Source organism: Ambystoma mexicanum, chromosome 5p, assembly GCF_040938575.1.
Source record: "Ambystoma mexicanum isolate Mex_15411 chromosome 5p, UKY_AmexF1_1, whole genome shotgun sequence".
NCBI lineage: Eukaryota > Metazoa > Chordata > Amphibia > Caudata > Ambystomatidae > Ambystoma > Ambystoma mexicanum.
In genome coordinates, this window is record NC_090930.1 from 754,441,459 (window position 1) to 754,457,047 (window position 15,589).

At 49.1% G+C, this 15,589-nt stretch overlaps 1 protein-coding gene across 5 annotated transcripts in view; it reads right to left on the minus strand.

Moving 5' to 3' along the window:
- Positions 1-15,589, minus strand: part of LOC138481177 (C-C chemokine receptor type 5-like) — a 405,187-nt gene that overhangs the window by 159,076 nt on the left and 230,522 nt on the right. The window lies entirely within an intron of this gene.

The window sequence follows — 15,589 nt, forward strand, 5'->3', positions numbered from 1 at the left end:
TAGAATATGTGCTCAAGTGAAGGAGTGCTGGGCGAAGTGTCAATTGCTTAACAAAACCCCAGGAGGGGCAACACATCTAAACCACTCAGCTTTCCCTTATCCCTCCTCTTTCCCTTTCCTACCTTGTTATCCGGTTTTCCTAACCACCCCAACCTAACCAACCAGCGGACCCTAACCCTCTTTCCCCGGAGGGTCACGGAAGCCTGTGTTGTTAACACCCGAGGCCCCAAGACCCAACGGGGAGGTAGGTGTACGTGCTACCTCCGCGCAAGGCCAAGATCGTGACATGATGGTCCCTCATAGCTCGGGAAGAGGGCACCTTACCAGGTCTTCTCTGGGTCAGTCCTTGAAGACTCAGCAGCTTTCAGATTGAGGAAGAAGAGCAATGGCAATTCTTCTCTTCCAGCAGGGCTTCAAGGTCAAGCTTCAGTTTCACTCCAGTTACTCGTAGTTTGGACTTCAGCTTCTGAACGCGATTTCTAGCAGTGAGATGTCCCCAGATATACTGTTGATCTCCCATTCATTCTGCTGGTCACACTCAGGCAGCCAACCACTTCGAAGGGCATTCAGCAGTCAGTCAGCCAATCAGGCACACAGTGCATTCAGCCCATTCTTCTCCATCCAGACACTCACAACACAGAATGTGGATTCGGAAAAGTATGACGCCATTCAACACTACACACTGCATTCATTCCAGTTTCGGGCAGAGCTGTCTCAGTCCTTGTGTCAAACACCAGATACCAGACATCCACAACAAGAAGTGTAGATTGGTCACACACTCCATTCACCCAGGTCCCATCCACAGGTGTACCCACAACATACGGTCGGCCCTACACTACCATATATGGAACTTCCACCCAACAGGCAGTCAGGTGGAAGGGACAGAGCCAGGGCTTCCCAGGACTTCGGGAAGATCAAGGTAACAGGAAATGGAAGGCAAGAGGTCATGGGGGCCATCTTGTCTCCATCAGGAATCTACCGATTCCAATGACAGGGCCTGGTCATCCCAAAATGGAGGACGCTCAGGCACCAGTCAATTCAGCAGGGAGCTGCCACCAGCCCATACCCTGCTCTGCGTGCCACATTCAGGTGCCCTAAAACATACACTAGAGGCACAGGGTTGTACCCCCCACCCATGGGTGCCATAAGGGTATCCCATGGGTCTGTACACCAAACAAAAAGAGAGAGATGCACCGCCAGGAGTCCCACAGGAACTCCTGCGTGGAAAACACAACAGAACACATGATGAAAAGCAGTAAAGGACAAGGATACTGAGGCCCTGTCCCTCCAATGCATTTCCAGCATCACAGTCGCCCCCCCAGAAGAGGTTAGGGTGCCTAATCGCCCACGAGATAGACACCCTCATCCAGATGGTCAACATACCTTCTGGAAAGGCCATCTGCATTATCGTGACTCTTCCCTAGTCTTTGCTCTATGGTGAAGTCTAGCCATTACAGGCTAATGGACCACCTGAGCAGCTTCGGGTTTTCGCCCTTCATCTGCATAAGCCACTTCAGGGGCTTATGATCGGTTTGGACTGAAGATAGACCCGGTAAGGTAGGGTCTAAAACGCCTAAGGCTCCAAACTATACTAAAACATTCCTTTTCAACAGTAGCCCACCTATGTTCCCTACCCTTGAGTTGTCTACTGATGAATATGATCGGATTTTCTCTTCCTTTGTCATCTAACTGGGACAAGACAGCTCCAATTCCGTTGTCGCAGGTGTTAGTTTGAACGATAAAGGGCTTGCTGTAATCAGGTGCACACAACACGGGTGCCCTACACAGACTTTATTTCAAGCCATCAAAGGCCCTCTGACAGTCTTCAGTCCAATTAACATTCCTGAGGTTGAAAAAATTATCAGCAACCTTAAACCCTCCAATTGCCAAGGAGACTCCCGCCCGGCCCCTATCATTAAGGAATCTGCCCATGACCTCGCCCCTTTCATAACCACCTTCATTAATTCTTCATTTCACACCGGAATTGTGCCCAACAACCTCAAGGACGCTTGGGTCATCCCACTGTTGAAAAAGCCAACACTTGATCCGCCCATACCAACGAACTTCAGACCAATCACAACGGTCCCGTTCCTTCTAAAAATACTAGATAGAGCGGCCTACTATTGCTCTTGGACCTCTCTGCGGCTTTTGATCTGGTCAATCATCAAATCCTCTGCCAACACCTGAAATCGGCGGCACACTTTTCTCAAAATGCCACTAACTGGATCAGATCCTTCCTAGACAACAGACTTATGAGAGTATTTTCACCTACGGACTCTGCCGATCCATCCCCGGTCCCATGTGGAGTTCCACAAGGTTTGTGCGTATCTCCTACGCTCTACAATGTTTTCACCAAACCTCTGTTTGATGTGCTTGACTATCTGGGTGTGACCTACACTAATTATGCGGATGACAGCCAGATACTCATCCCCATCACTGGGGATTACATTGCAGACGCCAAACACTGAACGACGTATACCAAGTCGTCCAAGCATGGATGGCACACCAAGAGCTTTGTCTCAATGATGACAAGATAGAGCTCCTCATCCTTGGTACCCAACAAAGACTCAGGAAACTTGACCCGTCCTTCAGCACTTTGAACATTGATGGCAATTCCATCAAAGTGGCTAAAGAGACCAAAACCCTGGGGATCTACCTCGATTCCACGCTGTCCCTTAAACCGACAAACCAACGCAGTCGCCTCTGCATCAGCCTACACCTGCAAGCTGATTACTGACTGCCGCCCATTCCTCTCCACCCAGAACTGCATCACTCTCGCTAGGACGCTGGTTATGTCTAAACTTGATTATTGCAATGCATTATATCAAGGCACTAACCAACGTAACCTCAACAAACTTCAAACTGTCCAAAACAATGCGATTAGAGCAGCCCTCGCCATCCCTAGGTCGGCGCACATCTCTGACACCAGGAAGAGCTTACATTGGCTCTCCGTCGCATAAAGAATTTCACTCAAATCCCTGACTCTCACTCACAAATGTGTCAACAACCAGACCCCTACCTACTTAACTTCCCGCTTTTCACAATACATCCCCTCACGGACACTAAGATCTGCCCAAACTCAATCGCTCACTATACCGAAATACAACCTGCAGTCTGCCGGTGGCGTCAGCTTCCCAGTCCTTGCCTCCAAACTCTGGAACTCCGTGCCACTCTCCATCAGAACTCTCTCGTTCGCCACGCTCTTCAAAAACAAAGCCAAGCTATGGCTATCCACTACTCATCACTCACCACCAGTATAAACTATGCTGCCCCACTACTCTTGCACTACTTGCACCTGGATTGTGAACTCACTGTTTTTTGCCTGCACCCTAGTCTGCCACTTTTGTACCGTTGTACCTTAATGTATGAACCTGTAATTATGATCTTTGACTGTCTGTAACTGTACTTCGTGCTCCAAGATATGCGCCTGGTTGCCCTCGGGCCTAGCATGCTATACAAATAAAACAAATACAAATACAAATACTAGGTTGTTTGGGTGAAGTCAGAGCTGTCAGTGGTGCAGCTATGGTTCCATAGGCCGCCATGAAATTGCGATAATACCCAGTGAGGCCCAAAAAGGCTCTCACCTGGGTTTCAGTAGTGGGAGACTCCCAGTCATGTACATCCTGTACTTTACTGGGGAGAGGGTGGATTTGACCACCTCCTACCTCATGACCAAGATACGTGACTTTCCCCTGAGCTATCTGGCACTTGGTGGCCTTGATAGTGAGGTTAGCCCTTTTCAAAGCCTGCAACACCTTATCCAGATGTGTCAAATGCTCTTCCCAGGTGGAACTGTAGACGGCAATGTCGTCTAAGTAGGCCACACAAAAGGCCTCCAGCCCACTGAGCACATGATTGACCAATCTCTGGAAGGTGGCAGGGGCATTCTTCAACCTAAAGGGCATGACCCTAAACTGGTAGAGTCCCTCAGGTGTTGAGAACGCCGTCTTTTCCTTGCATGGTCCGTCAGAGCTATTTGCCAATAGCCTGAGGTAAGGTCAAAGGTGCTTACAAATTTGGCAGTGCCTATGGTGTCCATCAGCCCGGGCAATGGGTGCGCGTCAGTTTTGGTGACAGCATTGACTCCTCGGTAGTCCACGCAGAACTTCCAATCCTTGGTGCCTGAGTGGGAACTTGCCTAGGGGACAAGGACCACGGGACTGGACCAGCGACTGGTTGATGGTTCAATAACACCCAGATCCAACATCTTGGCGACTTCAGCCTAGATGTGGTCCTTAACAGTATCTGACATATGGTAGCACCTGCTTTTGACAGGCACACTGTCCCCAGTGTCAATTTCGTGCCTACACCAAGGTGTAAGGCCTGGTGTCAGTGAAAACAGAGAGGCATACTGCCGGAGCAAAGCCCTGCAGGACCTCTGCTGCTCTGTTGTCAGATCTGGAGAGAGATGCACTCCCTCCACAGAGCCATCCTGAGGGTTGCTGTGCAGCAAATCAGGAAGGGGCTCACTCTCATCCTCTTCTTGCTCTGAAGCTAGCAAGAGACATGAGACTTTGGCTCGCCGGTGGAAAGGCTTGAGCCTGTTAACATGGAATACCTGAGGGGCTACCCCAGGGAATCCCATGTCAACCAGATAATTGACCTCGCCCATCTTGGAGATTATCCTGAAGGGTCCAGTCCATTTATCTGCCAAAGCTCAAGGCTTGGTAGGCTCCATCATGAGGACCTCCTGTCCCATAGTCCAATCCACTTGGAATGGTTTAAGGTCATGCCACTACTTATTCAATTCCTGGCTGGCCTTGAGATTCGCTGTTGCCTGACCCATCATCTGTGTCATCCACTTGCTTGGCGGGACCTGGAGGGGTGGCCTCCAAACCTTTTCTGATCAAGGCCAGGGGCCCCCTCACGGGATGTCCAAAGAGTAACTCAAAGGAGCTGAAACCAACACCTTCTTGAGGTACCTTTCTGTAAGCGAACAGCAGGCATGGTAGAAGGAGATCCCATTTCCTCCTTAGGGGCTCTTCCAAAGCACCTAGCATGCCCTTGAGAGTTTTATTAAATCTCTCAACCAGAACATTGGTCTGGGGATGGTAAGAGGTGGAGAACGTGTAGGTTACCCGCACTTTTCCACATGGTTTTCATGTAACTAGACATGAAGTTGGATCCTCTGTCAGAGACAACCTCTTAGGGAATCCAACACGGGTGAAAATGACCAGGAGAGCCCTGGCAACCACCTTGGCAGTTACAGTCCGAAGGGGTATAGCCTCAGGGTACCTGGTGGCATGATCGACCAAGACCAGGAAGAACCGATGTCCACCTGAATTGGGAGGGTCAAGCGGACCGACAATGTCGATGCCCACCCTCTCGAACGGTGTGCCAACCACTGGCAATGGTTGCAGTGGGGCAATGACACTGCCTCCAGTCTTGCCAGACAACTGACAAGTTGGACAGTTCCTTCAGTGGGACACCACTTCTACTCCCTCCGTGGCCAGTAGAAATGGGCAGAGAGCCTCTGCTTAGTCTTCTTGGTACCAAGATGACCAGCTAAGGGCACCTCATGCGCCAACTGCAGCAGGAAGGGCCTGTAATCCTGGGGTTCCACCAACCTCTTGAGGGCACCAGGTTCAGGCTTAGTGGGCTCACTAACAAGGAGCTCACTCTCCCAATAGATCTGTTATGTCCTAGGCACTTCTCCTTGTGCCTGGGACAGGGCCTGTTTCAGACCCTCGAGAGAGTGGCACTCTCTCTGACCCTTGCAAAAGTCAGCTCGGGAGGGTCCCTCTTCAGCTAACAAGCATTGGAGGTCTGGGTGGTCCTCCGGGTTGAGTACCTCTCCCACAGGAAAGTCTTCTGGCTCTTCACCCACAAGAGTTGAGACGGGGTTCACCACTGGACCCAGCCGGTCCGGAGCATGGATCCCAATGGGTGCTGTCAGAACAGCAGGAAGAGCAGGAGTCCCCTCCACAGAGGTGGCCTTCTTACTGTTCCATTTTCTTCGTGCCTTGGGTTTCCCCATCAGTGTGGTTACCGGGCTCGCAGCCAGACCCTGTGTGACCTGCGATCGGGTGACCACCACAGCAGCCATGGGTAGACCGTCCATGATCATCCCCAACTCGACCAAATTGTTGCCTAACAGAATGTTCTCAGGCACATTGTCCTGAACCAGGACCGGAAGCTTCATTGTCTTTTCTCCAATCGTGATGTGGACTAAGGCTACAGGAAATAATTTGGGAGGCCCACCAGCTAACCTGGTGGTTCTCATAGGAGCACCTACATAGTCCTCTGGCTTGAGCAGGGTCCTGTCCACCACTGTCATGCTTGCCCCAGTGTCTCTCAAACCATTATAAGGTTGGCCATTCAAGAGGACACTTCTCAAAAACCTACGTGTGTTCTGTGGGATAGTTGCCAGTACTTCTGCATACTGGTCCCAGGCCCCAAGGGACACTAAGGAAATCTCTATGGGAGCACTGAATGTGATCCCGGTAGAGGAGGGGAGGACAGTGGCCTCCACCCCACCTCAGGTACAGAGTAGGGGTAGGTCAGGCTGACAGCCTGGACTCCAAGTGCCTTACCCTTACACTTGGGGTCACCCCTTCGGTGATCCAGAGCCCCACAATTCCAACAAGTGCTGGGAGTGTGGGGTACGGTACTGGAACCACTGGGACCCTGCTTAGCAGCAGGCGGACCACTACTCTTACTCCCACCCACAACAGACTTATCCCCACTAGGTTTTTGGGACTTAGGAGAGGAAGGTTTTGGTTTACCCGACTGTTATTGTCCCCTTTTCTTTGTACTTTTCCTTCCCACTGGAGTCCTTGGGGGACACCCGGTGGGAGATGCACTTGTCAGCCAACCTAGCCAGCTTAAAGGGATCCAAAATGTTCTGGTCAGCAACATACTGACCCAGCTCCAGTGAACAGGCTTCCAAAAAATGCTCAAAGAACAAAAGATGGGACAATTCAACAAAAGGTTTCACCTTGTATCCATCAATCCATCAATCCATCCCATCATGTTCATATGCGCAGCACTCACCCAGTCAACCCAAGACACATTCTCTTTTCTTAAAACCCTGAACCTTTTAAGGTATTTGGTAGGTGTCTTGCCAAACTTTGCAATCAAACCAGACTTCATGCACTCATACTGACCCCTTTCTTACACACTCAGTTTCAGAATATAGTCATACCCAATCTGAGGCACTCTGCTTAACAAACACTTAGCCCAATCTCTTTTATCTACATCCTGAATTGGACAAGCCATCTCATACGCTTCAATCCACTGGAAGATATCAGAACCCTGCGCATACACACCAACCAAATCTTTCATAAACTTGGTTGCTGGGGACCTGACACTCTCAACTGGTTTAGCTGAAGTCTCCACTCGAGCTTTCTCTAACTAGATTCTCTGACATTCAGCAGTGGCGTAACACAAGATGTGGGGGCCCCACTGCGAGCAACAAATCAAGGGTCGCGCCACACTCTGGGCCGGCCTAGATTATCACACTTGCACAATGCATACAAACGTGCTGCTGAACGGATATGCCGCACACTGCACTAGGAGAAAGATATAAATATGTATTTTAATATAACATACAGCACACCGTCTGAGAAAAATTGGCTAAAAAGCCAGAGTGTTTGCAATTGTTTTGTAGGGTAACACCAATCCAATAGATGCAAGTCACCCACAGTGCACAGGAACATTAATTCTTTGCTATTAAAAATTCCATGCCACAATGAAAACATGTCCAACTGGCTGCACAATGTAGACCAGTGTAGACATGTAATAACAATATAATAAAGCTTGCCAGGCCACATTCAGACATATCTAGACTGGTTGCACCAAAATGGCAGTCGAAGCAATAACACTCATCAAGAATAGAACACACATTCAAGCCTGTGTCTCTGTGGCCTCTAACAACGTGGCCAAACTCTTTAAAATCTGAAAAGAACTGCTCAATCCTGTTGCAGTCTTTATGTCTCCTGTTCCCTCCCAGGCCCTCTGTATGGTTCTGTCATCTCACTTCTATGCTAAAACTCAAGACATCCTGTCCTCGATCTCCTCTTCCTCTCCCTCTTCCTCTCTCGGCCCCCCTTTGGCCATCTCTACCTCTCTTCCTCCTTTCTCCACTTTCTCCCTGACAACACCTGACGAGGTTTCTAGACAAGTCTGATCTATGAAAGTGTCATCCAAACAGGTGCTCTCCTGCTCCCCCAGAACCACCAAGAACCATATTGACATCCTCGCTCCAGCTTTGACCGATTTCTGTAATCACTCTTTCCCCTCTCCCGTTAAGCACTCCCTTATGCACCCTCTCCTCTAGAAGCTTTCTGCCGATCCTGCCTGCCCAGCAAACTATCGCCCAATCTCCATCACCCCTTTCCTGGGCAAACTGTTGGAAAAGCTGGCAATCTCCCAGCTTACTCTCCACACGGAATCTGTTGGTTGTCTCCATGACCATCAGTCTGGCTTCAGAGCTGCCAGAGACACGGAAACTGCTGTCCTGAACACCTGTGATTCGAGCATTGATTCCAGCATCTCTATCCTTGATTCCAGCATTCCTTCTGTCCTCATCCTCCTTGATCTTTCCTGTGCTTTCGACATGGTCAACCATGCCATCCTGATCAATCCTGATCAATCGACTTCATAAGAACCTGGGCATCACGGATCAGGCCCTTGAGTGGCTGACCTCCTTCCTCTTGGACTGCCCCTCCCAGGTCCAACTTGGTCCCTTTCTCCCCGCTCCATCCTCTCACTCTGGTTTTTCAACCTCTATGTGGCCCCTTTGACCTACCTGATCTCTACATTCTCCTCTAACTTTCAGTGTTATGCGGATGACACTCTGCTTTCCTTCAGGCTCCCCTCATACTCCTCTCATCTCTTGCTCATTCGCGACTTTCTATCCGCGATTCAGGATTGGTGTGCCTCCATCGATCTCTGCCTTAATGTCAGTAAGAGGGAGATCCTTCTCATTTGGACTCCTGCCCCTGCTTTCCCTCTCTAACTCTGGCCACCCGCATTGGGCCCTCTTCCTTCGCCTTCCTGTGAGGCAAACAACACTGGTGTCATCTTTGACTCCACTCTCTCTTTCTCTCCTCACACCTCTTTCTCAATCTGCCTTCCTCTACTATCCAGCCCCTGCAGCTAATCCAGAACAGGACTGCAAGACTTATCCTTGGCCACAAGCACAGGGATCGTATCTCTCCAGCCCTGAAGTCTTTCCACTGGCTCCCAGTTGCTGCAAGTATCAAGTTCAAGACCCTTTGCATTGTCCACAAGGCTTTCTGGGCCCGGGGCCCGCACTACATCCAACGCTCTCTTCCAAAATATCTTCCTTCTCGAGCCCTTCGCTCAGCTTCCTACAACTCTCTAATGGTTAGACTCTTTTCCAGGAAGCGAGTGGGGGGTAGATCTCTCTCCTCTGCAGGTGCCTCCCTCTGTAATAGCCTCCCTTCCCCTCTCAAGCTTTAGCGGACTACCTGAAGTTCTGGAAGCAGCTCAAAACTTTCCTCTTCTCCTCCGCTTTCTCTCTCTCCCTCCCCTGCTGGCCTACCTGACCTACCTGTTGGCTTTACCGACTGGTTGCTTGGCTACCCTCAATGTCTCACTGAGTCGAGACTCTTTCTTGATCAGTCACCCTTGCACTGCCTCTGGTCCTACGATGCACTTAGGGGCTGCAACTGTAACCCTACATTCCCTTGTTCTCCTTGCAATACCCAGAGCTGTGCTGCCCTGACAGCACTTACTCAGCCTTGCTGCCCTGTTTTCCCCCTCCCCTCTCCCCGTCTCTTTCCCCTTGTGCTTCTCGTTATCGCACTTCCACGATTTGAATGACACAAGGCCTAGTAAGATTGTTTGTCTTGTCCTCCCTCTATCTTCCATCCCTTGTCTTGTCACCCCTAGAAACACTTGTGTGCAGGTGCGTTATAATGACTTATATCATATAATTTGATCACAGATGCCCAGAAAAGTATACAATGCTGCAGTAAGAAACGGCTAGACTGGCAGCACCCAAATGTCAGTCTAGCCAGGTAATTCACTTAGCAGGACTGCTTTATCATAAATGCCCCCATTAAAAAAAGTCATACCAAAATGAGGAATGACTAGCCTGGCTGCACCAAAATGCCGCTCTAGCCACTAATACCACATATCATACCTGCTTAGCCTGGACATGGACAGCCATTATAATTTGTCGTACAATCATACCCCCCCCACACATCCCCACACATCCCCTCTCCCTCCCACCCCAACCTCCAAAATCAGCTTCTTGGCCCAGAATTACCTCCATGTCCCTCTTCCTTGCCCCAGAGCTTACGGTTGAGGCTCCTTGCCTCATAGGTAAGTACTGGGATGAGGAAGAGTGGGACTAGGAGTAATGAAGATTGCAGGTATCTAAATCAAGCATTACCTCCACGTACCTCTACCTCATCCCAATACTTGTGTGTGAGGCAGAGTGCCTTATACACAAGTACTGTCTCATACACACTGGGACGAGGAAGAATAGGGCTAGGGGTAATGAAGATTACCAATAAGTAATCCAGGCATTAAACACAAGTATTGGTGCAACAGCATTGAGTTGACTGGGATTCATAACTCCCCCCACTCCCTCTGAAATGTTGGGCTATGTTGACTAGAACTGGCTGACCTTCGGAGCAGTTGCCAGACAGAAAAGGACACATATGTTAAACAGCACATGGGTTTCTCTGTTAACAAGAACCCACAAATTACTAACATAAAGCAATTCAATGTTAGTACCTGCATTCAAATGCCATTTTTTTTTAGGCAATTGAAATCTTAATGTGGGTTTAATACCTGTGGGAGTGATTGGAAGGGTAGAGAGGGAACAGGAGACCACTCATTCTCAGGGCAGTCCATAAGTGGGTGCTTTAAACCTTAAAGGAGAGAGTTAACTGCTTGTAACATTGAAGCTGCACTAGACTAGTCTCATAAAAAATGCATAAAGAAATTAGATGACCCAAACAAATAAGTTTGCCCCTCATCTACCGCCCATGAAGTTGGGACCCCTCCCAACATTTGAAGGGTGAGCCCCCGAAATGTAGGTTTTGTTGCGCCCCTGAACGCAACCACACACACCATTCACCATATACAGACACGCACACCCAGCCATCCATACATTTAAGTGTGAATTCTTTCACCATACTGGCACACCCAGGTAGCCATCCATACATTTAAGTGTGCACCCTTTCACCATACAGGCACACCCAGGCAGCCACCCATACATTTACGTGTGCACCCTTTCACCATACAGGCACACCCAGGCAGCCACCCATATATTAAAGTGTGCACCCTTTCACCATACACTTGCACAGCAGCCACCCATACATTTACGTGTGCACCCTTTCACCATACAGGCACACCCAGTCAGCCACCCATATATTTACGTGTGCACCCTTTCAACATACACTCACACACGCACACATCATGGAGTTGAGGGGAGCCCTAACACTTAAAAATGAAATTGGGCCTCATTACAACTATGCCGGACTGTAAACAACGGTGCTGGTAAGCTTACCGGCAACGTTGTTTCCGGGCCGGCATATTACAGCTCTGCGGGCTGTTGCCGTCCTGCCCGGCAGGTCAGACCTGCCGGGCAGAACAGTACCCACCCGCATAGTTTTCACGGAAGCACCGAGACCGTTATTAATGGTGCCGGTGCGTCTGTGGTCCCCATTCCCATAGAGTCCGATAGGACTTTATGGAAATGGGGACTTACCATTTGCCAGAGCCTGACTTCCCAGACCGCCGGGGTTGTAATCCCCCGGTGTTACCGGGAAGTCGGGCACCGGTAAATCATTACGGGTCCAGCGGCAACCTGCAGGTAGCAATGGCATGGTTGCTGCAAAACCCGCAATGAGGCCTATCGTTTATTTTTTAAGTCACTCTGACATCATAAAGAAATTATTCCTGTTACAGAAATAATTTATTTCTAAATGCAGAGTGAATTCAAAAAGAAAAAACAACGATTTGTTTTTTCAAATGTTTTTTTTTCTACAAGTCCTGGGAAGGCCCCCCACACGTGCTGGCGGGGCCCCCCGCACCGCGGGGCCTGCGGGGACCCCTGTTCCACCAGTGACATTCAGTGTCCTGGTCTTTGAGTTCAAGATCACTATTCTTGAGTTCCACTTGCTGTGCCAGCTCCTCTTTCTTAAGCTCAGCATCTATGTCCAACTTGCGATATTCAAAGGCCAATCATCCTTAATAATTCAAGTTCCAAGGAATTGCTGGTGGTCGGAACACGGGCAGCAGGAATGGTGTCGTTCCCAGAAACAGATTCAGCGACAACTCCAGGGGCAGATTGCTCATTAGTTGCATCCCCCTTCAAGAGTTTCACCATCAGTCTGGTAGTCCACCAGGGCAGCAATCAGCTCAGCCCTAGACTTATCCACAAAGTCTAACTTCCTGGCTTCATAAGCACTCTGGAGAGCTTCTAAGCTCATCCGACTCAATTTACCATTCACAATAGATTCCATTGCTTGTACACAACTAAAACTCAATTTAACAAAGTGCAGATATTTTGTAAGTGGCACGGTTATACACTGGTTCTTATAACCATAAGCATCCCACCGCTGCCACCAGTGTAAAGACTGGAGGGGGGGAGGGTCTGTACTTCTGTTCTCTATATGGTAGAGGAGAGGCACAGAGGACCCCAGCCAAGATTCTCTATTGTTGGTAGCAATGGACGAGCAATCAGGGCCTAGCTTCTCAGTAGGTGATGCGGGCTGGTTCTTAAGCACAGTGTAGTCCCCAAGCACCCACAAAGGAATGTCCGCACACTGTATTAGTTAAAACACAGTCTTTATTTAATTAATATTCAAGGTTATGTACAATATCACGATAACTCACTTTGTACTCGGTTCTCTATAATGGCAAATCTATACAGTTCTACGTGGTACCGCAATTACTATTAGATCTCTTTAAAGTGCATCAACTGTACGGTTAAATGTCACACAAATCAGTTTGTAAAGGAAACCAACAATAGATATAAGAGGAAAGCAGTCGGTCAGAACAATTGGCAGAATACTGGCCCTGTTTACCTAGACACAGTTCTGTGTGGAGATCCCCCCACCTGGGCAACCTGTAGAATAAAGTTATATCACAAGCCCAGTCCATGTATTATTCACAAGAGTCTTTCCAATAGTTCAGCAACCCCAAAGTACCTGGTGTTGTAGCGTTCCTCGTTGGGGAATTGACAGCCCTTCTTGAGTGCCCTCCCTTTAAGGCAGGAGTCACGGGTTGTCGAACGTCCGGTGAAGAACAGGGTGAACTACGGCAGTGAAGTGGCAGCTTCTTTCCTAGCGGTGCTAGTCGACGGGAAGCATAAACGTCCTGCAAGGAAAAGGCGAGTGGTGCAACTCGATGTCAACAGTTCTGGACCGCAAAGAGTTTGAAGAACTGTGGCCCAGCAAGGGCATCAAGTCGTCGACGTCTATGTGGCTCGGGAAGAGGGCACCTTACCAGGTCCTGTCTGGGTCAGTCCTTGGAGACTCAGCAGCTTTCAGATTGAGGAAGAAGAGCAACAGCAATTCTTCTCTTCCAGCAGGGCTTCAAGGTCAAGCTTCAGTTTCAGTCCAGTTACTCTTCGTAGTTTGGACTTCAGCTTCTGAACACAATTCCTAGCAGTGAGAGGGCCGCAGATATACTGTTGATCTCCCATTCATTCTGCTGGGTCACACTCAGGCAACCAACTACTTCGAAGGGCATTCAGCAGTCAGTCAGCCAATCAGGCACACATTGCATTCAGGCCATTCTTCTCCATCCAGACACTCACAACACAGAATGTGGATTCGGACAAGTACCAGGCCATTCAGCACTACACATTGCATTCATTCCAGTTTCGGGCAGGGCTGTCTCAGTCCTTGTGTCAGACACCAGATACCAGACATCCACAACAAGAAGTGTATGGGTCTGTACACCAAACAAAAAGAGAGCTGCTCCGCCAGGAGTCCCACAGGAACTCCTGCGTGGAAAACACGACAGAACACATGATAAAAAGCAGTAAAGGACAAGGATACGGAGGCCATGTCCGTCCAATGCATTTCCAGCATCACAGTCCCCTTCCCACAAAGGGGCAGGCGGGCAGTAGGTAGGCCCCCCTGTGCTGTTTTTGGTGCCTCAGAACTTGGACATGACCAACTCCAACACAAGGCACAGAGGACATGGGTACATAAAGACCCTCCCTTTGACCTCGCTGCCTTCTCATTGGCTCTGTGTATGTCAGGGTCAGGTGGTCAGTGAAAAGTAGCTTTGGCAAAATGGCATTTCACCAATTTTGATTGAGCGGCATCATGGGCTGCAGAGCCATTTCTGTTGCCTGTTGCCATGTTGGTGCTGCCACTGACAGTACACTGGCTTATTCCGCTTTACAAGCTCCTTAGAGTGGCAGTGGAGCAGCCAGATTAGGTGGAGTTTAGGGTTTTTGGGGCGAGGAGCAGATAACATGTGCAGCGGTGCTCCGCAGATATAATGTAAAGTGTGCTGCTTGTATAGCTCAGTTGAAGGCCTGAGTGGGAGACCAGACTTCTATTTTGGTCTTGGTTTACAGTTTATCCCCCGAAGTGAGAGATGGTATGGCCAGATGTGGGCCCATTGCTCCCTGCACCATAGGTAATTCAGCTTCACCTCAATGATGAGCCCCAACAAGGCTGAAACATGACTTTGGTTGCTTCATTTTATGTACAAAGAGTACATGGCCTAGAATTTTAGGCTGAACTGCTGCCACTGGTGGCAGTACCAATACTTATTTACATATGACTGGTGCCCTTCTGCAGTGGTGCGTGTGGGCTAATAAACAGTGTGTGGAAGATTGCAGTGAGCAATGACAGTGGTTAAGATTAATTCTACACCTCTCAGCCATCACAATTTGGTTACAGTTAGTCCCCCTAAGTGAGAGATGGTATGCCCAGATGTGGCTCCCTTGCTCGCTGCACCATAGGAAACAAAACTTCACCTCAATGATGAGGCTGAAACATGTCTGGTGTTGCTTGTGTTTCCATACAGAGCGGACATGACAGAGGATTTTGGGCTGGACTGCAGCAATGGGTGGCAGCACTAGTACTTATTTATTTATTTTTACATTCGTAGAATGCACAAAACTTACAAGCATCGAGGCGCTGATTGCGAAAGGGGGAGGATGGGATGGGGAGGGTGGGGTTAACAGGAAGAAGGATAGTTAGTTGCATAGTTCAATATCCGGTACAATGCCAAGGCATAAGGAAGATCTCTAATGATTTCTGTGAAGGAACAAAATGTCAGTGGAATAAGATGGTTTTCAATTGTTTTCTGAAAGGCCAGTGCGTGGGCTCATAATGTGAGCGAGGAGGCAAGTTATTCCACAATCATGCGGCAATGACTGGGACGCTAGAACCCTCCCAGCTCTAGCACATCTGAAACACGGGGTAGCAAGTCTGTGGTTGTAGATTGATCTGGTAGGTCTGGACGAGTTGTTCTTGGCGAATGGTAGGGCGGTGCAGAGTTAGAAAGGCACCGATAAGTAATAGAAATACTGATTTTCATATGGGTGGTGCCCTTCTGTAATGGACAGGCTAAAGAAATGGGCTTATAAACGGTAGTGTGGAAGGTTGCCCTGATCAATGTCCGTGATTAAGACATC